Source organism: Heterocephalus glaber, unplaced genomic scaffold, assembly GCF_053883595.1.
Source record: "Heterocephalus glaber isolate CG9 unplaced genomic scaffold, H.glaber_assembly_v1.0 deba00001504, whole genome shotgun sequence".
NCBI lineage: Eukaryota > Metazoa > Chordata > Mammalia > Rodentia > Bathyergidae > Heterocephalus > Heterocephalus glaber.
Window position 1 is genome coordinate 173,463 of NW_028258324.1, and position 16,340 is coordinate 189,802.

Genomic DNA, 16,340 nt, shown 5'->3' on the forward strand with positions numbered 1-16,340 from the left:
GATCTCTGAGGCCAGCCTGGGCTACATAATGAGTTCAAGAACAGCCTGAACTACAAGACCCTGCCTGTCTCTAAAAAAAAAAAAAAAAAAAAGGAGGGCCGGGGATTTAGCTCAGTGGCACTGTGCCTGCCTTGCAAGTGCAAGGTCCTGAGTTGATCCCTGTTACCACACACACACAAAAAAAGGTGAAATTACAATGGACACCTATGAAATCTAGAAGATTATAAGTAACTACTTCAAAAACTTGTACTCCAATAAACTGGAAAATCCAGAAGTGGATAGATTCCTAGATACTTATATATTACCAAATGTGAACCAAGATACAAAAACCCTGAATAATCCAAGAATAGGCAATGAAATTGAGGCAGTAACTTTAAAAAATCTACCAACTAAGAAAAGCCCAGAATCCAATGAATTCACTGCTGAATTTGCTAAACTTCAGGGAAGATGTAAGGTCAATACTCCTCAAACTCTTTAATGAAACTGAAAAGGAAGGAGTACTGTCACACTCATTCCTATAAGATAGCATTACCCTGATTCCAAAACAACACAAAGACTCAATTGAAAAAGAAAATATGGGCCATTCTCTTTAGGGAACACAGATGCAAAGATGCTCAACAAGATACTAGCAAACACAATGCAACAAATCCTAAAAAAACCATACATTATGACCAATTAGGCTTTATCCCAGGGATGTAAGGATTGCTCAACATACACAAATCAATAAATGTAATACATTACAAACAGAATCACAAAAATCACATGATCATCTCAAAAGATGCAGAAAAGCCTTTGGCAAAAACGCAATATCCATGCATGATAAAAACCCTGAGGAAAATAGGTACAGACAGAACTTACCTCAATCTAATAAAAGCCATCTATGACAAACCTACTGCCAATGTCATATTAAACAGGGGAAAATGAAAGCTTCTCCTCTAAAATCAAGAGCAAACCATTCCTATTCAATATAGTACTTGAACCTTACAGCAATCAGACGAGAAAGAAATGAAAGGGAAATGTGTAGGACAAAAAGAAGTCAAACTGTCCTTATTTGCAGATGATATGATTCTTTTCACAAGAGACCCAAAAAATTCCACTAAGACTCCTAGGCAGTCCGGCACGGTGGCACATGCCTATAATCTCAGCACTTAGGAGGCTGAGCCAGGAGTATTACTACAAGTTCAAGCCCACCCTGGGCTACACAGTGAATTCCAGGGCAGCCTGAATTAATAATCAAATTCAGCAATGTAGCAGATACAAAATCAAAACACAAAAATCAGTAGTGTTCCTGTATACCAAATTAAAACAATACTGAGATTCCACCTTACTCCAGAAAGAATGGCTGCGTTGAGAAATCAAGTAATAATAAATGCTGGTGAGGCTTTGGGGGAAAGGGTATCTTCTACGTTGTTGGTAAGAATGTAAACTAGTACAACCACTATGGAAACCAGTATGAAGATTGCTCAAAAACTTAAAAAATTCCATTCAACCCAGCTATTCTCCTTCTATGTATCTTCTTGAAAGAGTTAAAGACATCATATAACACAGCAATACGTGCACACCCATGTGTATAGCAGCACAACTCCATAGTAGCTAAATTTTGGAAGCAACCTTTATGTTCATCAACAGATAAATGCATTTAAAAATGTATTTATACACTGTGGAGTACTACTCTGCTATAAAGAAGGATAAATTTGAGTAATCTGCAGGAAAATGGATATACTTTGAGACTATAATGTTAAGTGAAATAAATCAGATATACAAGTTTAAGTACTCCATGGTTTCTCTTTATGAGAAATCAACGGCATAAATTAATTACAGTAGAATAAAAAATAATAGGAAACAAGGACAGATCTTTGCAAATGGAAGGAGACCAAGAGATGGAGGGAAGGAGGAGAGAAGAAGGGGATATAAAAAATAATTAAGATGTGTTATGTATGTGTACCAAATCCCCACAATGAATATAATTATATAAAGCAAAACTGTACTATATAAAAATACAAATTAAAACAAAAAATATCAAGTGTTGTGGTTTGTATCTAGACATTCTCCCAAAGCCTCATGCGCTCAGGGCTTTGGGAAGGCGATCCGATCATCTGGGTGTGATGCTCATCCGAGGATGAGTCCACTGATGAATTTACAGCTAAATGTGATATTGGGAGGTGAAGCCTGTTTGGAAGAGGTGGGTCACTAGGTCATGGCCTGAAGGGGTGTATGTTCCTCCTTCCTTCTTGACCACTCTGCTTCCTGTCTGCCATGCCACAAGGGAGCTGTCTCTCTTTTGTGATGCCCCTCTGCCACAATATCCTGCCTTGGAGTCAGCCAACTACAGACTGAAACCTCTACAAACTGTGAGCCAAAATAAAGCTCTCCTCCTTTATTTATTTTTCAATAAATTTTATTTTATTTTATCCCATTCCCCCCTCTCAAGCCTCCTCCCCTCCCTATTTGCAGGCATTAGGTATTGTGTCTCACCAATGAGGAAGTAACTAAGACAATATACTTAATCTTATATGACAAACTCAAAGTATAAATAAAGAGCAAAAGCCAGGGATTTAGCTCAGTGGTTCCACTGCCTGCCTCTCGCAAGTGCAAGGTCCCAAGTTCGCTCCCCGGCACCAAAAACAACCAAAACCAAAACCAAAAAAAACAAATGGTAGAGAGATGACTGGCAATTTAAGCAATAAAGAGCAAAATAAAAGACAGATAATAGGAAAGAGGGAGATAAATCTTTTGCAAATGGTAAAAGGACCAAGAGATAGAGGGATAGGGGACAGAGCAGAGAGGGGGACATACTAAGAAATGAGGTGTGTTATGTACATGCACCAACTCCCCACAATGAATGTAATCACTATATACTGCAAACATGTACTAATAAAAATAAAAATTAAGAATAACATTTATCAGTCACAGAATATAAACTCAATTTTAAAAAATCGATTGAGCTATCAGAAAATGAAATAAAGAAAACAATTTCTTTTAAATAACATCAAAAACATTAGAACAAATGAAATACTTTGAAATTTATCTTACTAAAATAAGTTAGACTTCTCCACTGAAAAATACAAACACTGCTGAAAAAAACTAAGACCCAAATACATGGAAAGATGCCCTGTGTTCATGATTGTAACAAGACAATACTGTTAAGACACCCATATCCCCTGACATGATTTACAAATTCAGCACAATCCTTAATAAAATCCTGGATGCTGTTTTGCAGACACTGACAAGATGATCATAAAAAGTCATACAGAAAAAAAAAAGTCATATGGAAAGGCAAGGGATTCAGAATAGGCAAAACCATCTCGGAAAAGAACAATAAAGTTGAAGATCTCACATTTCCTGATTTGAAAACTTGCTACCAAGTGACAGCAATCAAGATTGGGTGGACACGCCGAATCAGCCCACTGCAGACAGGCAGGTCTGCCCACGCCCTACCGAGGTCCTGAGTCCCACAAAACACGCCAAATCAGCCCCCTGCACACATGAAGGTCAGTGCACGCCCTACCGAGGTCCTGAGTCTCCCGGAAGACACCGAATCACCCCGCTGCAGACAGGCAGCCACCTGGTTCCACACTACAAAGACGCAGAGGACACCAGACCACCAGAACAAAGTACTGAGTCCTGTTGTTTCCGGCCCAGAGGTAGGGGCTTCTGAACCATCATCCCACTGCTCCTGGTCCAGAGGAAGGGGCTTTCCGGTCACCATCCCTCCCGCTGCTCCCAGCCCAGAGGAAAGGGCTTTTGGGCCACCTTCTGTCCCACTGCTCCTGGCCCAGTGGAAGAGGCTTCCAGGCCACCATCCCTCCCACCACTCCCAGCCCAGACGGAGGGGCTTCTGAGCCACCATCCCACTGCTCCTGGTCCAGAGGAAGGGGCTTCCCAGCCACCATCCCTCCTGCTGCTCCCAGCCCACAGGAAAGGGCTTTTGGGTCACCATCCCTACTGCTGCTCCAGGCCCCTGTCCCACCTCACCCAGCTCAGAGGAGGTAATCCGTGCAGGCGCTAACAGCCACCCGCCCCCGTTGAAATGAGAAAACACGTCAATAAGTCTCAAAACCAGACTTCCAGATCACCTACAACAATCCCAAAGGGAAATGAGATGGAACACTCTGATACTCAACCACCTGGACCCACTGAACTGGCAACAAAAGGGGATCTGGAAAAAATAAAATCAGAAATAATTTCTCAGATAGCAGGAGAAATTGTGCCCCTAGTGCAAGATATGATTAATAAATCTAGAGAGGAGCTGAGGAACATGATGGAATCCCAACATAAGAAACAAATGGAATTCATAAAACAGATGCAAATAGATTTCCAGGACATGAAAAACTCCACTGAAAGTCTACACAGCAGAATGAGCCAATGTGAGGACAGAATTTCAGATATAGAAGATAAGATTGCAATTAGTGACCAGGAAAAGAAAAATAGCTTCAAAATTATAAGGGAACATGAGAAATCAATCCAGCAGCTGCTAGATGATGCAAAGAAGAATAACATAAGACTGATTGGGCTCAATGAAGAAACAGGAAAGAGTGCAGATGACATAAAAAATCTCTTCACAGAAATAATGGCAGAAAACTTCCCAAGCAGGGGAAAAGAGCTTGACATACAGATAAGTGAGGCATATAGGACTCCAAATAGCCTTGATCAAAAAAAATCTACACATAGGCATATAATTGTGAAGATTCCAGAAACACAACAGAAGAACAAAGTTCTCCAAGCAGTCAGAGAAAAGAAACAAATCACATATAAAGGAAAGCCCATCAGAATCACAGCAGACTTCTCAACACAAACCATCAAGGCAAGAAGAGCTTGCAGTGACATATTCCAAGCCCCAAAAGAAAACAGCCTCCAACCCAGACTGATGTACCCTGCAAAACTACCTTTCAAAATGGATGGAGAAATAAGATACTTTCATGACAAAGAGCACCTTAGGAACTTCATGAATACCAAACCAGCACTCCAAAGAATTTTACACAATAGCCTAGGAACAGACATTGAGGATCACAACCCCAGGAAGCAAAGCAGAATGAACCCATATGGCATGACAAGCAATTAAAGGTAAAGGGGGAGAATCCAACAAAAAGAAAAGGTCATGGCAATGACAAGTCAATATGTTTCAGTTATAACCATCAATGTTAATGGTCTCAATTCACCAATCAAAAGAAATAGACTGGCAGAACGGGTCAAGAAGCAAAATCCAACAACATGCTGCATACAAGAAACACACTTAATTCAAAAGGAAACCCATAGACTGAAAGTTAAAGGGTAGAAAACAATACTCCATGAGACAGGAACCCAAAAAAAAGAAGGAGTAGCTATACTCTTTGCAGATCAAGTAGATTTCAAACCAACACTGATTAAGACAGATGAAGAAGGACACTACATCCTTGTAAAGGGAACAATCCAAGAGGAAGAGATGACAATCATAAATATCTATGCACCAAACACTAGTGCACCCAACCATATAAAACAAATAATAATGGACATGAAAAGTCAAATATGCACTAATATAATTGTAGTGGGGGACCTCAACACTCCACTGTCACAAATAGATAGATCAACTAGACTAAAAATGAGTAATGAACTACTAGAACTCAATTGAACTCTTGAACAAATGAACTTAACAGATGTTTACAGAGTCTTCCACCCCACAGAATCAGAATACACATTCTTCTCAGCTGCACATGGGTCATTCTCAAAAATAGACCACATGCTCACACATAGAACATGTTTAAGTAAGTGCAAAGGAATTGAAGTTATCCCCTGTATATTATCAGACCATAGTGAGATGAAATTGGAGATCCATAGCAAAAGAAACTCAAAAAATTTCATAAACACATGGAAATTGAACAACACACTTCTGAATAACCAATGGGTCACAGGGAAAATTAAAGAAGAAATCAGACATTTCTGTCAATTAAATGACAATGACAATACAGCATATCGGAATCTACGGGACACAATGAAAGCAGTCTTATGAGGGAAATTCATAGCAGTGAATATGCATATTAGGAAAACAGAATGAGCCCAATTAAACAACCTGATGTTGAACCTCAAGCTACTAGAAAAAGAAGAGCAGGACAACCCCAAAGCTCATACAAGGGAGGAAATTATAAAGATCAGAGGAGAAATCAATGCAATGGAGACTAAGAGAATGATACAAAAAATCAATGAAGCCAAGAGTTGGTTCTTCGAAAGAATCAACAAAATTGACAAAACTTTAGCCAACCTTGTCAGAAAAAGGAAAGAAAAAGCCCAAATCCATGCAGTTAGGAATGAAAAGGGTGAAACTACAACAGACCCAGCAGGATTCCAGAGGATCATCAATACCTACTTCCAGAACCTATACTCCAATAAGATGGACAACACAGAAGAAATGGACAGATTCCTAGATACATGTGAATTACCAAAGTTGAACGAAGAAGACCCAAAAACTCTGAACAATCCAATATCAACCAATGAAATTGAAAATGTAATGAAAAACTTATCAACTAAGAAAAGCCCAGGCCCTGATGGCTTCACTGCTGAATTCTACAAGACATTTAGAGAGGAACTACTGCCACTACTGTTTAAACTCTTCAATGAAATTGAAAGGGAAGCAATACTCCCAAAATCATTCCTGGAAGCAAGCATCACCTTGATCCCCAAAGCAGAGAAAGGCCCAACTGAAAAAGAGAACTATAGGCCAATCTCACTAATGAACATAGATGCAAAAATCCTTAATAAGATACTGGCAAATAGAATGCAGAAGATCATCAAGAAGATCATACTCCCTGATCAAGTGGGATTCATCCCAGGGATGCAGGGATGGTTCAATATATGCAAATCAATCAATGTAATACACTATATCAATAGAACCAGGGACAAAAACCATATGATTATTTCCATAGATGGAGAAAAAGCATTTGACAAAATCCAACACGCATTTATGATAAAAACCCTACAAAAAATTGGAATAGATGGTCTCTACCTCAAACTGATAGAAGCCATCTATGAAAAACCAACAGCCAATATCATACTAAATGGTCAAAAACTGAAATCCTTCACACTCAAATCAGGAACAAGACAAGGATGTCCACTATCACCACTCTTGTTCAATATAGTTCTGGAAACATTAGCCACAGCAATTAAACAAGAGAAAGAAATAAAAGGAATAAAGATAGGTAATGAAGAAGTCAAATTGTCATTCTTTGCAGATGACATGATACTCTATATAGAAGACCCCAAGAACTCCACCAAAAGTCTTCTAGACTTAATCACCAAATTCAGTCAAGGAGCTGGTTACAAGGTCAACACACAAAAATCAATAGCTTTCCTCTACACCAATGACAGACTCACTGAGAGAGAAATAGGGCAAAGAATTCCTTTCACAATAGCATCCAAAAAACGGAAATACCTAGGAAGCATCCTAATGAAACAAATCAAAGGCCTCTTCTCTGAAAACTATGGCACTCTGAAAAGAGAGATTGAAGATGATATCAGAAAATGGACAGACATCCCCTGCTCCTGGGTAGGAAGGATTAATAGAGTGAAAATGGCCATACTTCCAAAACTGCTATATAGATTTAATGCAATTCCAATTGAGATCCCAGCAGCATACTTCATAGACCTCAAGAAAACAATCCAAAAATTCATTTGGAACAAGAAGAGACCCAGAATAGCAAAAGCAATTCTAGGTAACAGAGACATGGCAGGGAGTATCACAATCCCCAACCTGCAACTATACTACAAAGCTATTGTGATAAAAACAGCAAGGTACTGGCAAAGAAACAGACTTGAGGACCAGTGGAACAGATTACAAGATGCAGAAACAACGCGAGACACACTCAGCCATCTCATCTTCGACAAAGGAGCCAAACACCCTCACTGGAGGAAAGATAGCCTCTTTAATAAGTGGTGCTGGAAAAATTGGGCTTCAACTTGACAAAGATTAAAACTAGACCTATATCTCTCACCATGCACTAAACTAAAATCAAAATGGATTAAAGATCTAAATATTAAAATAGAAACTCTGAACCAGTTGGCACAGAGGTTACATAGAACCCTTGAAGACATCGGTGTAGGAAAAGATTTTACGAACAAAACCTCAGTTGCCCGTGAACTAGCAGAAACAATCAACAAATGGGATCTCTTCTTATTAAAAAGCTTCTGCACAGCAAGAGAAACCACGAGCAGTGTGAAGAGACAACCCACAATGTGGGGAAAAATCTTCCCCTGCTCTTCCTCAGACAAAGGTCTACTATCTCGAATCTATAAAGAACTTAAAAAGATCAGACCTCCCAAATTTAAAGACCCAACCCAAAAATGGGCATCTGAAATGAACAGACATTTCTCAGACAAAGAAGTAGAAATAGCAAATAAATACATGAAAAAATGTTCAACATCACTGGTCATTTGAGAGATGCAAATGAAACCAATGCTGAGATTCCACTTCACTCCAGAAAGAATGGCTGCTATCATGAAATCAACCAATAACAAATGCTGGCAGGGCTGTGGGGAAAGAGGAACCCTGCTCCACTGCTGGTGGGAGTGTAGACTGGTGCAACCACTGTGGAAATCAGTATGGAGATACCTCCAAGAACTAGGACTGGAAGTCCCATTTGACCCTGCTATTCCACTGCTCGGGATCTTCCCCAAAGAATTAAAAGAATCATACCACAGTAATATATGTGCGCCCATGTTCACAGCAGCACAGTTTGTAATAGCTAAAACTTGGAAACACCCCAACATCAACTGGAGACTGGATAAAGAAAATGTGGTTTTTTAATAAAATGGAGTACTACTCAGCCATAAAAAATGAGAAATTAGAGACATTTATAGCTAAGTGGATGCACACTGAGGCCATACTCTTAAATGAAATAAATAGGACACACGTGTAAATACTGAATAGTTTCTCTGGTGTGAGAAACTGAAAGTGTAAATGAGGACTAAATGTATAATAGGTAATGTGAAATTGGAAGAAAAGGGGCAAAGGGGAAGGAAGTGGGAGGGATAGGGGAAAGGATAGAAGGGAATAGGATTAATATTAGCAAATGGAAAAATAGGAACAAAATCTTTGTAAATAGGGAGGACTGGAGGGGTTGAAGGGAGGGCTGGGCAAGGGTGAAAAATAAGAACCAAGAGATATTATGTAAAGGTGCAAATTTCCACTGATGAATGTCATTATATTGTATACCTAAAATGTCCCAATGATTAGAATGAGTAATCGATAATGTAAAATAGGAAGAAAAGGTCCAAAGGGGTAGGGGCAGTGGGCGGGGCAGGGGAAAGGAAAGAAGGGAAAGGAAAAATGCTGAGAAATGGAAAAAATGGAAATAAAGTCTTTGTAAATAGGGAAGGGTGGAGGGGGTGAAGGGAGGGCTAGGAATGGGGAAAAAATAAGAACCAAGATGCATTATGTAAAGGTACAATTCCCAATGAGAAATGTAATTGTGTTGTATACCTACAATGTACCAATAAAAGAATTTAATACAAAAAAAAATGATTGGGTGGCATTAGAACAAGAACAAACAGATCAACAAACTAGAACTGAAAACCCAAAAACAGTAACATTTCTATCAAACCGCTTATGAAAAAAAAGTCTCTTTAACAGTACAGGGTTAACTAGATATCCACATGCAAAAGAATGAAGCTTGATCCCTACTCACACCTTATATACAAATTAACATGGATAAAAGAGCCAACTGTAAGAGTTAAAGCTATCAAACTATTAGAAGAAAATATAAGCATACCTTTTCAAAATCTGAGATTACACAATGGTTTTTTAGATATGATATCAAAACCACAAGTAACAAAAGATAAAACAGGTAAATTGGATTTTATCAAAATTAAAAATTTTTGTGCTTCAAAAAGCTATCAAAAAAGTAAAAAGATGGCCCACAGAATTAAAGTAAATATTTGCAAATTATATATTTGAAAAGGGTCTTGTATCCCGAATATGTAAAGAAGCACTATAACTCAACAATAAAAGACGAATAAAGTGATTTTTAAAACGGGCAAAGAATTTGAACAGATATTTCAAAAAAAAATATACACAAAGCCATGTGTGGTGGTACACACTGTGATCCTAGTACTCTGAGAAACTAAGGCAGTAGGATCATTAAGTTGAAGCCCAGTTTGGGCAACTTAGTGAGACTTTGTCTCAAAAATAAAGTAAGATAAAGTAAAATAAAATTAAAAAGTAAAAGACTGAGGGTGTAGCTTAGTACAAAGGTCCAGAGTTTTATTCCCAGTTCCAGATTTTCAAAATACACACATACACACACACACACACTCACACACACACACAATGGGCAATATACATATGAAGAGATGTTCAACATCATTAGTGGTTAGGAAAATGCAACTCAAAATCACAGCCAGAAAATGAAATTTTAAAATACTATTTTACACCCACTAGGCTGGCCGTAAAAAGAAAACAAGAAGCATTGGCACAGATGCAGGAAAATTGGACTTTCGTATATTGCTGGTGACAATGTAAAATGCTAAAGACCCTGTGAAAGAGTTTGGTAATTTCTCAAAAAGTTAAAATGCAGTTATATGCACATGATCTAAAAACTCAACTCCCAACTACATACCTAAGAGAACTGAAAATGTGTGTTTTTACAAAAATCAGTGTGCAAATGTTTATAAAAGCATTATTCATAATAGCTCCCAAATGGAAATATTAAAAGCATCATTCGTGCTTTCCATTACATGAGGACACAGTGTCCTCTGTTCCGCTATGAGCAACAGCCTTACTGGACATCAAACTTGCTGTTATCTTGATATTGAACTCCCCAGCCTCCAGAACTATATACAAAACTAGGATATGCTGGAAATACAGAACCACAGTTTATCATCCCTTCCTGAATTGCTATTAAGGAGTCGGTAAAAGTAGATGACCAAGCTCAGAGGAGGGTGATGAAAGGTGTTGATGATCTAGACTTCTTCAATGGCAATGAAGCCATAGAAAAACCTACACATGTTACAAAGTGGCCAATCCACCATGGTATAGTTGAAGATTGGGACTTAATGGAAAGGTTTATGGAACAAGTGATCTTTAAATATTTAAGAGCAGAACCTGAAGACCATTATTTTCTTTTGACCAAACCTCCACTGAATACTCCAGAAAACAGGGAATATACCGCTGAAATAATGTCTGAGTCCTTCAACGTTCCAGGCTTGCACATTGCTATGCAAGCTTTTCTTGCCTTAGCTGCATTCTGGATCTCAAGACAAGTAGGAGAAAGGACACTGACTGGTACAGGAATAGACAGTGGAGATGGTGTTACTCATGTCATTCCTGAGGCTGAAGGATGTGTGATTGGCAGCTGTATTAAACATATTCCAATTGCAGAACAAGATATAACATATTTTATTCAGCAACTGCTGAGAGATGGAGAAGTAGGAATCCCTCCAGAACAATTCCTGGAAACTGCTAAGGCAGTAAAGGAGTGCTATAGTTATGTATGCCCAGATTTGGTGAAAGAATTTACTAAGTACGACACAGATGGATCAAAGTGGATTAAACAGTATACTGGAATCAGTGCCATCTCAAAGAAAGAATTTTCCATTGATGCTGGTTATGAGAGATTCTTGGGACCTGAAATCTTTTTGCACCCAGAGTTTGCTAATCCAGACTTTACACAACCTATTTCAGAAGTTGTAGATGAAGTAATTCAGAATTGTCCTATTGATGTCAGACGTCCTCTCTACAAGAATATTGTCCTCTCTGGAGGTTCAACCGTGTTCAGGGACTTTGGACATCACTTGCAAAGAGATCTGAAAAGAACTGTAGATGCCAGGCTCAAATTAAGTGAGGAATTGAGTGGTGGTAGATTGAAGCCAAAACCAATTATGTACAAGTTATCACACACCATATGCAGCGATATGCAGTTTGGTTTGGAGGATCAATGCTGACTTCCACACCTGAGTTCTAACAAGTATGCCACACCAAAAAAGATTATGAGAAATTGGACCTAGCATTTGTCGTCACAATCCAGTGTCTGGAGTCATGTCGTAAAATTGGGGTTATTGGGGTTAGGGAGGTGGAGAAGAGATAATCTTTCAGATATCCTGTTTTGTCTGGATGGCTGGTTTTGAGGTTTTAAACCTGACTTGAAACAGTAAGACCAAACATGATTATACAGGAATATATATATATATATTTTTTTTTGTTGTTGTTAAATTCTTTTATTGGTACATTTTAGGTATACAACACAATTACATTTCTCATTGGGAATTGGACCTTTACATAATGCATCTTGGTTCTTATTTTCTCCCCATTCCTAGCCCACCCTTCCCTATTTACAAAGACTTTATTTCCATTTCTCAGCATTTTTCCTTTCCCTTCTTTCCTTTCCCCTGCCCCTCCCACTACCCCTACCCCTCTGGACCTTTTCTTCCTATTTTACATTATCGATTATTCATTCTAATCATTGGTACATTTTAGGTATACAATATAATGACATTCATCAGTGGAAATTTGCACCTTTACATAATATCTCTTGGTTCTTATTTTGCACCCTTGCCCAGCCCTCCCTTCAACCCCTCCAGTCCTCCCTATTTACAAAGATTTTGTTCCTATTTTTCCATTTGCTCATATTAATCCCATTCCCTTCTATCCTTTCCCCATCTCTCCCACTTCCTTTCCCTTTGCCCCTTTTCTTCCAATTTCACATTACCTATTATACATTTTAGTCCTTATTTACACTTTAAGCTTCTCACACCAGAGAAACTATTTGGTATTTATACATGTGTACAGGAATATTTTAATAAGCACATCAACATGGAGATGTAAAAGAGAGCCAAAATGATTTTTTTCTTTAGATTGAATATTTGAATCTTACAGTAACAAAAAGTGGGTTTTAGTTCTTTCTGTGCCCTGATATTTTGTATATTATTGAATTATCCAAGATTTGATGGGATTTATCAGTATGTAGATAGCTCTATAATACTTGAATTGTACACTTCTAAGTGTGCAATGCAAGAGCTTGTCTATATTTCATACTTTTATACTTTAAGGAAAAAAGCTAAAGAAAAACTGTAGTATTTGAGGAAAAAAAAAAAGTGACCAAGTAAAGGATAAATTTAAAAAACAGCCTCATCAGACTTGGCGTCCACACTTATGAGATTCCAGTTATTAGGATATGAATTGCTTCCATTTTCCTCTCTTCCTTGTCCCCCACCAATGGTTTTCTTTGCAAGTGCTTCTGGAACTAAGAAGTGAGTATCTTGGATTAACTGGTGGCTGCTAGTGCTTTCTGATTACTCACACCTGTTTCTTGCTTTAAAAGGAAAGTAAAGATAAGACTGTTGGAACAGTATTGCAGTTCTGTAGTGTCATTTCTTATTTAAAAAAAAAATAATTTGATTACCAAAATTGGTATACATAAAGCCTAACACCATTCTAATAAAGGCACCAATTTCTTTAAAAAAAAAAAAGAAAAGCATTATTTGTAATAGCTCCCAAATGGAAATATTAAATGTCTATCAATTAATAAATGGATAAACAAAACCGTATACCCACAGAATCAAGTGTCATTCAGCCAAAAGAACAGAGGGCTGATACATGCTACAACATGGACAAATCTTAAAATAGTATGCTAAGAGAAAGAAACCAGACACAAAGGCTGCATGAGGTGTAATTCCATTGAGCAGCCAAGATAGTCAAATGCACAGAGAGCGAGAGAGCAAAGTGCAGGGCCAGTCCTGGAGAAGAGAAGAGAATGACAACCACTGGAGATGGGTTTCTCTTTGCTCTGATGTGAATGTTCTTTAGACAGTAGCAGAGTGGTGATGGCTATGCAAGTCTGTGAATATACTGAAACTCTTAAAAAGTACATTTTAAAAGGTTGAACATTTTGGTATATAAATATCTCAATTAAAAAGCAAGATCATTGAGGTGTCATGGTTTGGAAACATCAGTGGGCACTGGGTGTGGGAGTCAGGAGAATGAGGGGTTACTCCTCTGGTCTCATCAAGAAAGTGAACAAAATCCAACTTTCTGGGCCACAGCTAAGGATAAAGGGAGCCAAGGAAGAGTTCTGAGTGTGAGTTATATAGGCCAGGAGAAGCAGCAGGATACAGTAGTGAAGATGAGAGTAAGTGGAAAGAGAGATGGCTGCAGAATATAGACCTCTGCATTCAATGGAGTTTTCTTTTTTTGAGAGAGGGTCTTGCTAAGTTGCCCAAGCTGAACTTGAATGTGTGATCCCTACTGCCTCGGCCTCCCAGAGTGCTTGGATTATAGGCATGTGCCACAATGCCCAACTTCAATGAAGTTTAAAAAACCTTCAGTGAGAGCTAGCTAAGAAACAGAGGCAAATGGAAAGGGGAATTTAGCACGACCAAGGGAATGCTCAGAGGAGCTTAGCCTTTTTTACAGTCTAAGAGTCACAATGAAACTCTGAGCAGTACCTAACACGATGTTCACACATTCACAAGACTGTGATCTGCCCTACTTCTAAGTATAGCACCCGGCCCTAAGTATGCAGTAAACAGGTCTTTAAAAAATCTATTACTTAACCTTTATCAGTAACTATACATTTATTCTCTGTTGTGCACTAAAAATAACAGTAACAATCACTTTAAGTGGCAGAGTTTTATTCTCCATGTTGAGATGTCAATAATTTCATCATTAATTTTATAAGACTCACTGAAATACACATATGATTTAACAAACATGGTATAAGAAATATCCTAGTGTGTAGAACTGCAACTCGAATCTGCTTGTCTTTTCCCAGCTCTTCCACAGTGCCCCACCTTCCCTGGCACATGGGCCCCTTCCCACATTTTCAAAGCCAGCAACAGCCGGTCAAGTTGTCCTGTGTTACCGTAATCTGACATCTTGTTTTGTGATTTCAGGAGGTCTGCCTGGGTAACCCACGATAGTCTTCCCCATCTCAAAGTCTTCAACTTCACTATGTCTGCAAAGTCCCATCTGCCATCTAAGGTAGCAGTCACACACCTGGGGAGTAGGATGTGGACATCTCATCGAATCTTCTTGGGCTTCACAAGTGCTGGATGTTGACCTCTGGGGAGTGGGGGGTGGGGCACTATTCCACCTACCACAGTTACTCACTATGATGTTAAGGACACAGCCAGTGCATGTATTCAGATGCATGAGCCTAGGCTACCAGTGAAAAGGCCATCAAGTCTGGGAAGGCAGAAGGTCCCAACTGGTCTGAACACACAGCTGGGCACTGATGAGCTTTAACTGGAAAAGAGACTATGAGGTGAGAAAGAGAGGCAGTACCCAGACCTTTTAAAAGCTTATATTCTTTGCCTCAAGAAACACGGATTTCACCCAACATGGAGCCAGTAAAATGGATTAAGTGATGGAGGATAAAGACAAAAGGTATAGTATAGAGGCTGTGGAAGTTTTAAGCTGTGTCTAAACTCTTCTCTATAGCTCCCTGCAAAGGGCAGAACCTGGTTCTCCCCTGTGAGTACAGGCTGTGTTTAATAACTTCCTTCCAGCAACCAAAGCATGGAGCAAATGGGGGTGTGGAACTCCTGACACCAAACCATGACAGGTACATAGTCTTTCTCTCCAGGATCACTGGCTGTGGAGCAAGTGGTCCCACCCCAGGGCACCCACACAAACTACAGAGGGAGCAACATGCTGAGGACTGCAGCCTCTGCCAACAGCAGCATGAGGGAGCCTCAGCTCAGCTCGGCTTTCAGATCCCAGCAGTCCTGCTAGTGTCTCCCCTGTGACCTAACAATCCCTGAGCCCACGTGGCCATGCCAGTCCTCCTTACCAACAGGCACTGTGAGCCACTACACTTTGAAGCAATGTGTTAACAGCCAGACTGTGGAAAGGATTTAAGTGATGGGTACTAAAAACCAAAACTAAGGCCAGTAAAGTGAAGAGAGAGAACACCAGGATGCCGGTTGCTTTTGGTCTCGATAGCACAGTGGGTTAAAGAGAAGTATGAGCTTAGGATGGATTTTCTAGGTACTACTGCTTGGGCTGAACTCAGGGCAAAGGCAGTGAAAGTGGACAAAGAGGGTTATAAACAGGAGGACCAGGCACAAATTAACTGTGACTATTTTGAATCTGAAGCCATATGGGAGATCTTGGTATGGCAGAAATGTGTGGTAAGCAAAAAAAAAAAAAAAAAAAAAGTGGTCAAAAAAAATTTCGGCTGGGGATTTAGCTCAGTGGTTCCGCCATCTGCCTCACAAGCGCAGGGTCCCAAGTTTGATCCCCGTACCAAAAAAAAAAAAAAAAAGTCAGAAATGTGTGATGAGCAACTAAAGCCTCAACCAGAGGTTAAGAGTTGAAAGTTATCATGCACACTGATTAAAACCAAAGATGCAGATAAAATTCCTTTAGAATGTGGAAG

General features: G+C 39.2%; 1 protein-coding gene and 1 pseudogene across 7 annotated transcripts in view; one reads left to right on the forward strand and one right to left on the reverse strand.

The window, feature by feature from the left end:
• Positions 1-16,340, reverse strand: part of Uso1 (USO1 vesicle transport factor) — a 93,848-nt gene that overhangs the window by 57,840 nt on the left and 19,668 nt on the right. The gene's annotated exons all lie outside the window — the stretch shown is intronic.
• LOC101696760 (actin-related protein 3 pseudogene) lies at positions 10,806-12,144 on the forward strand (annotated as a pseudogene).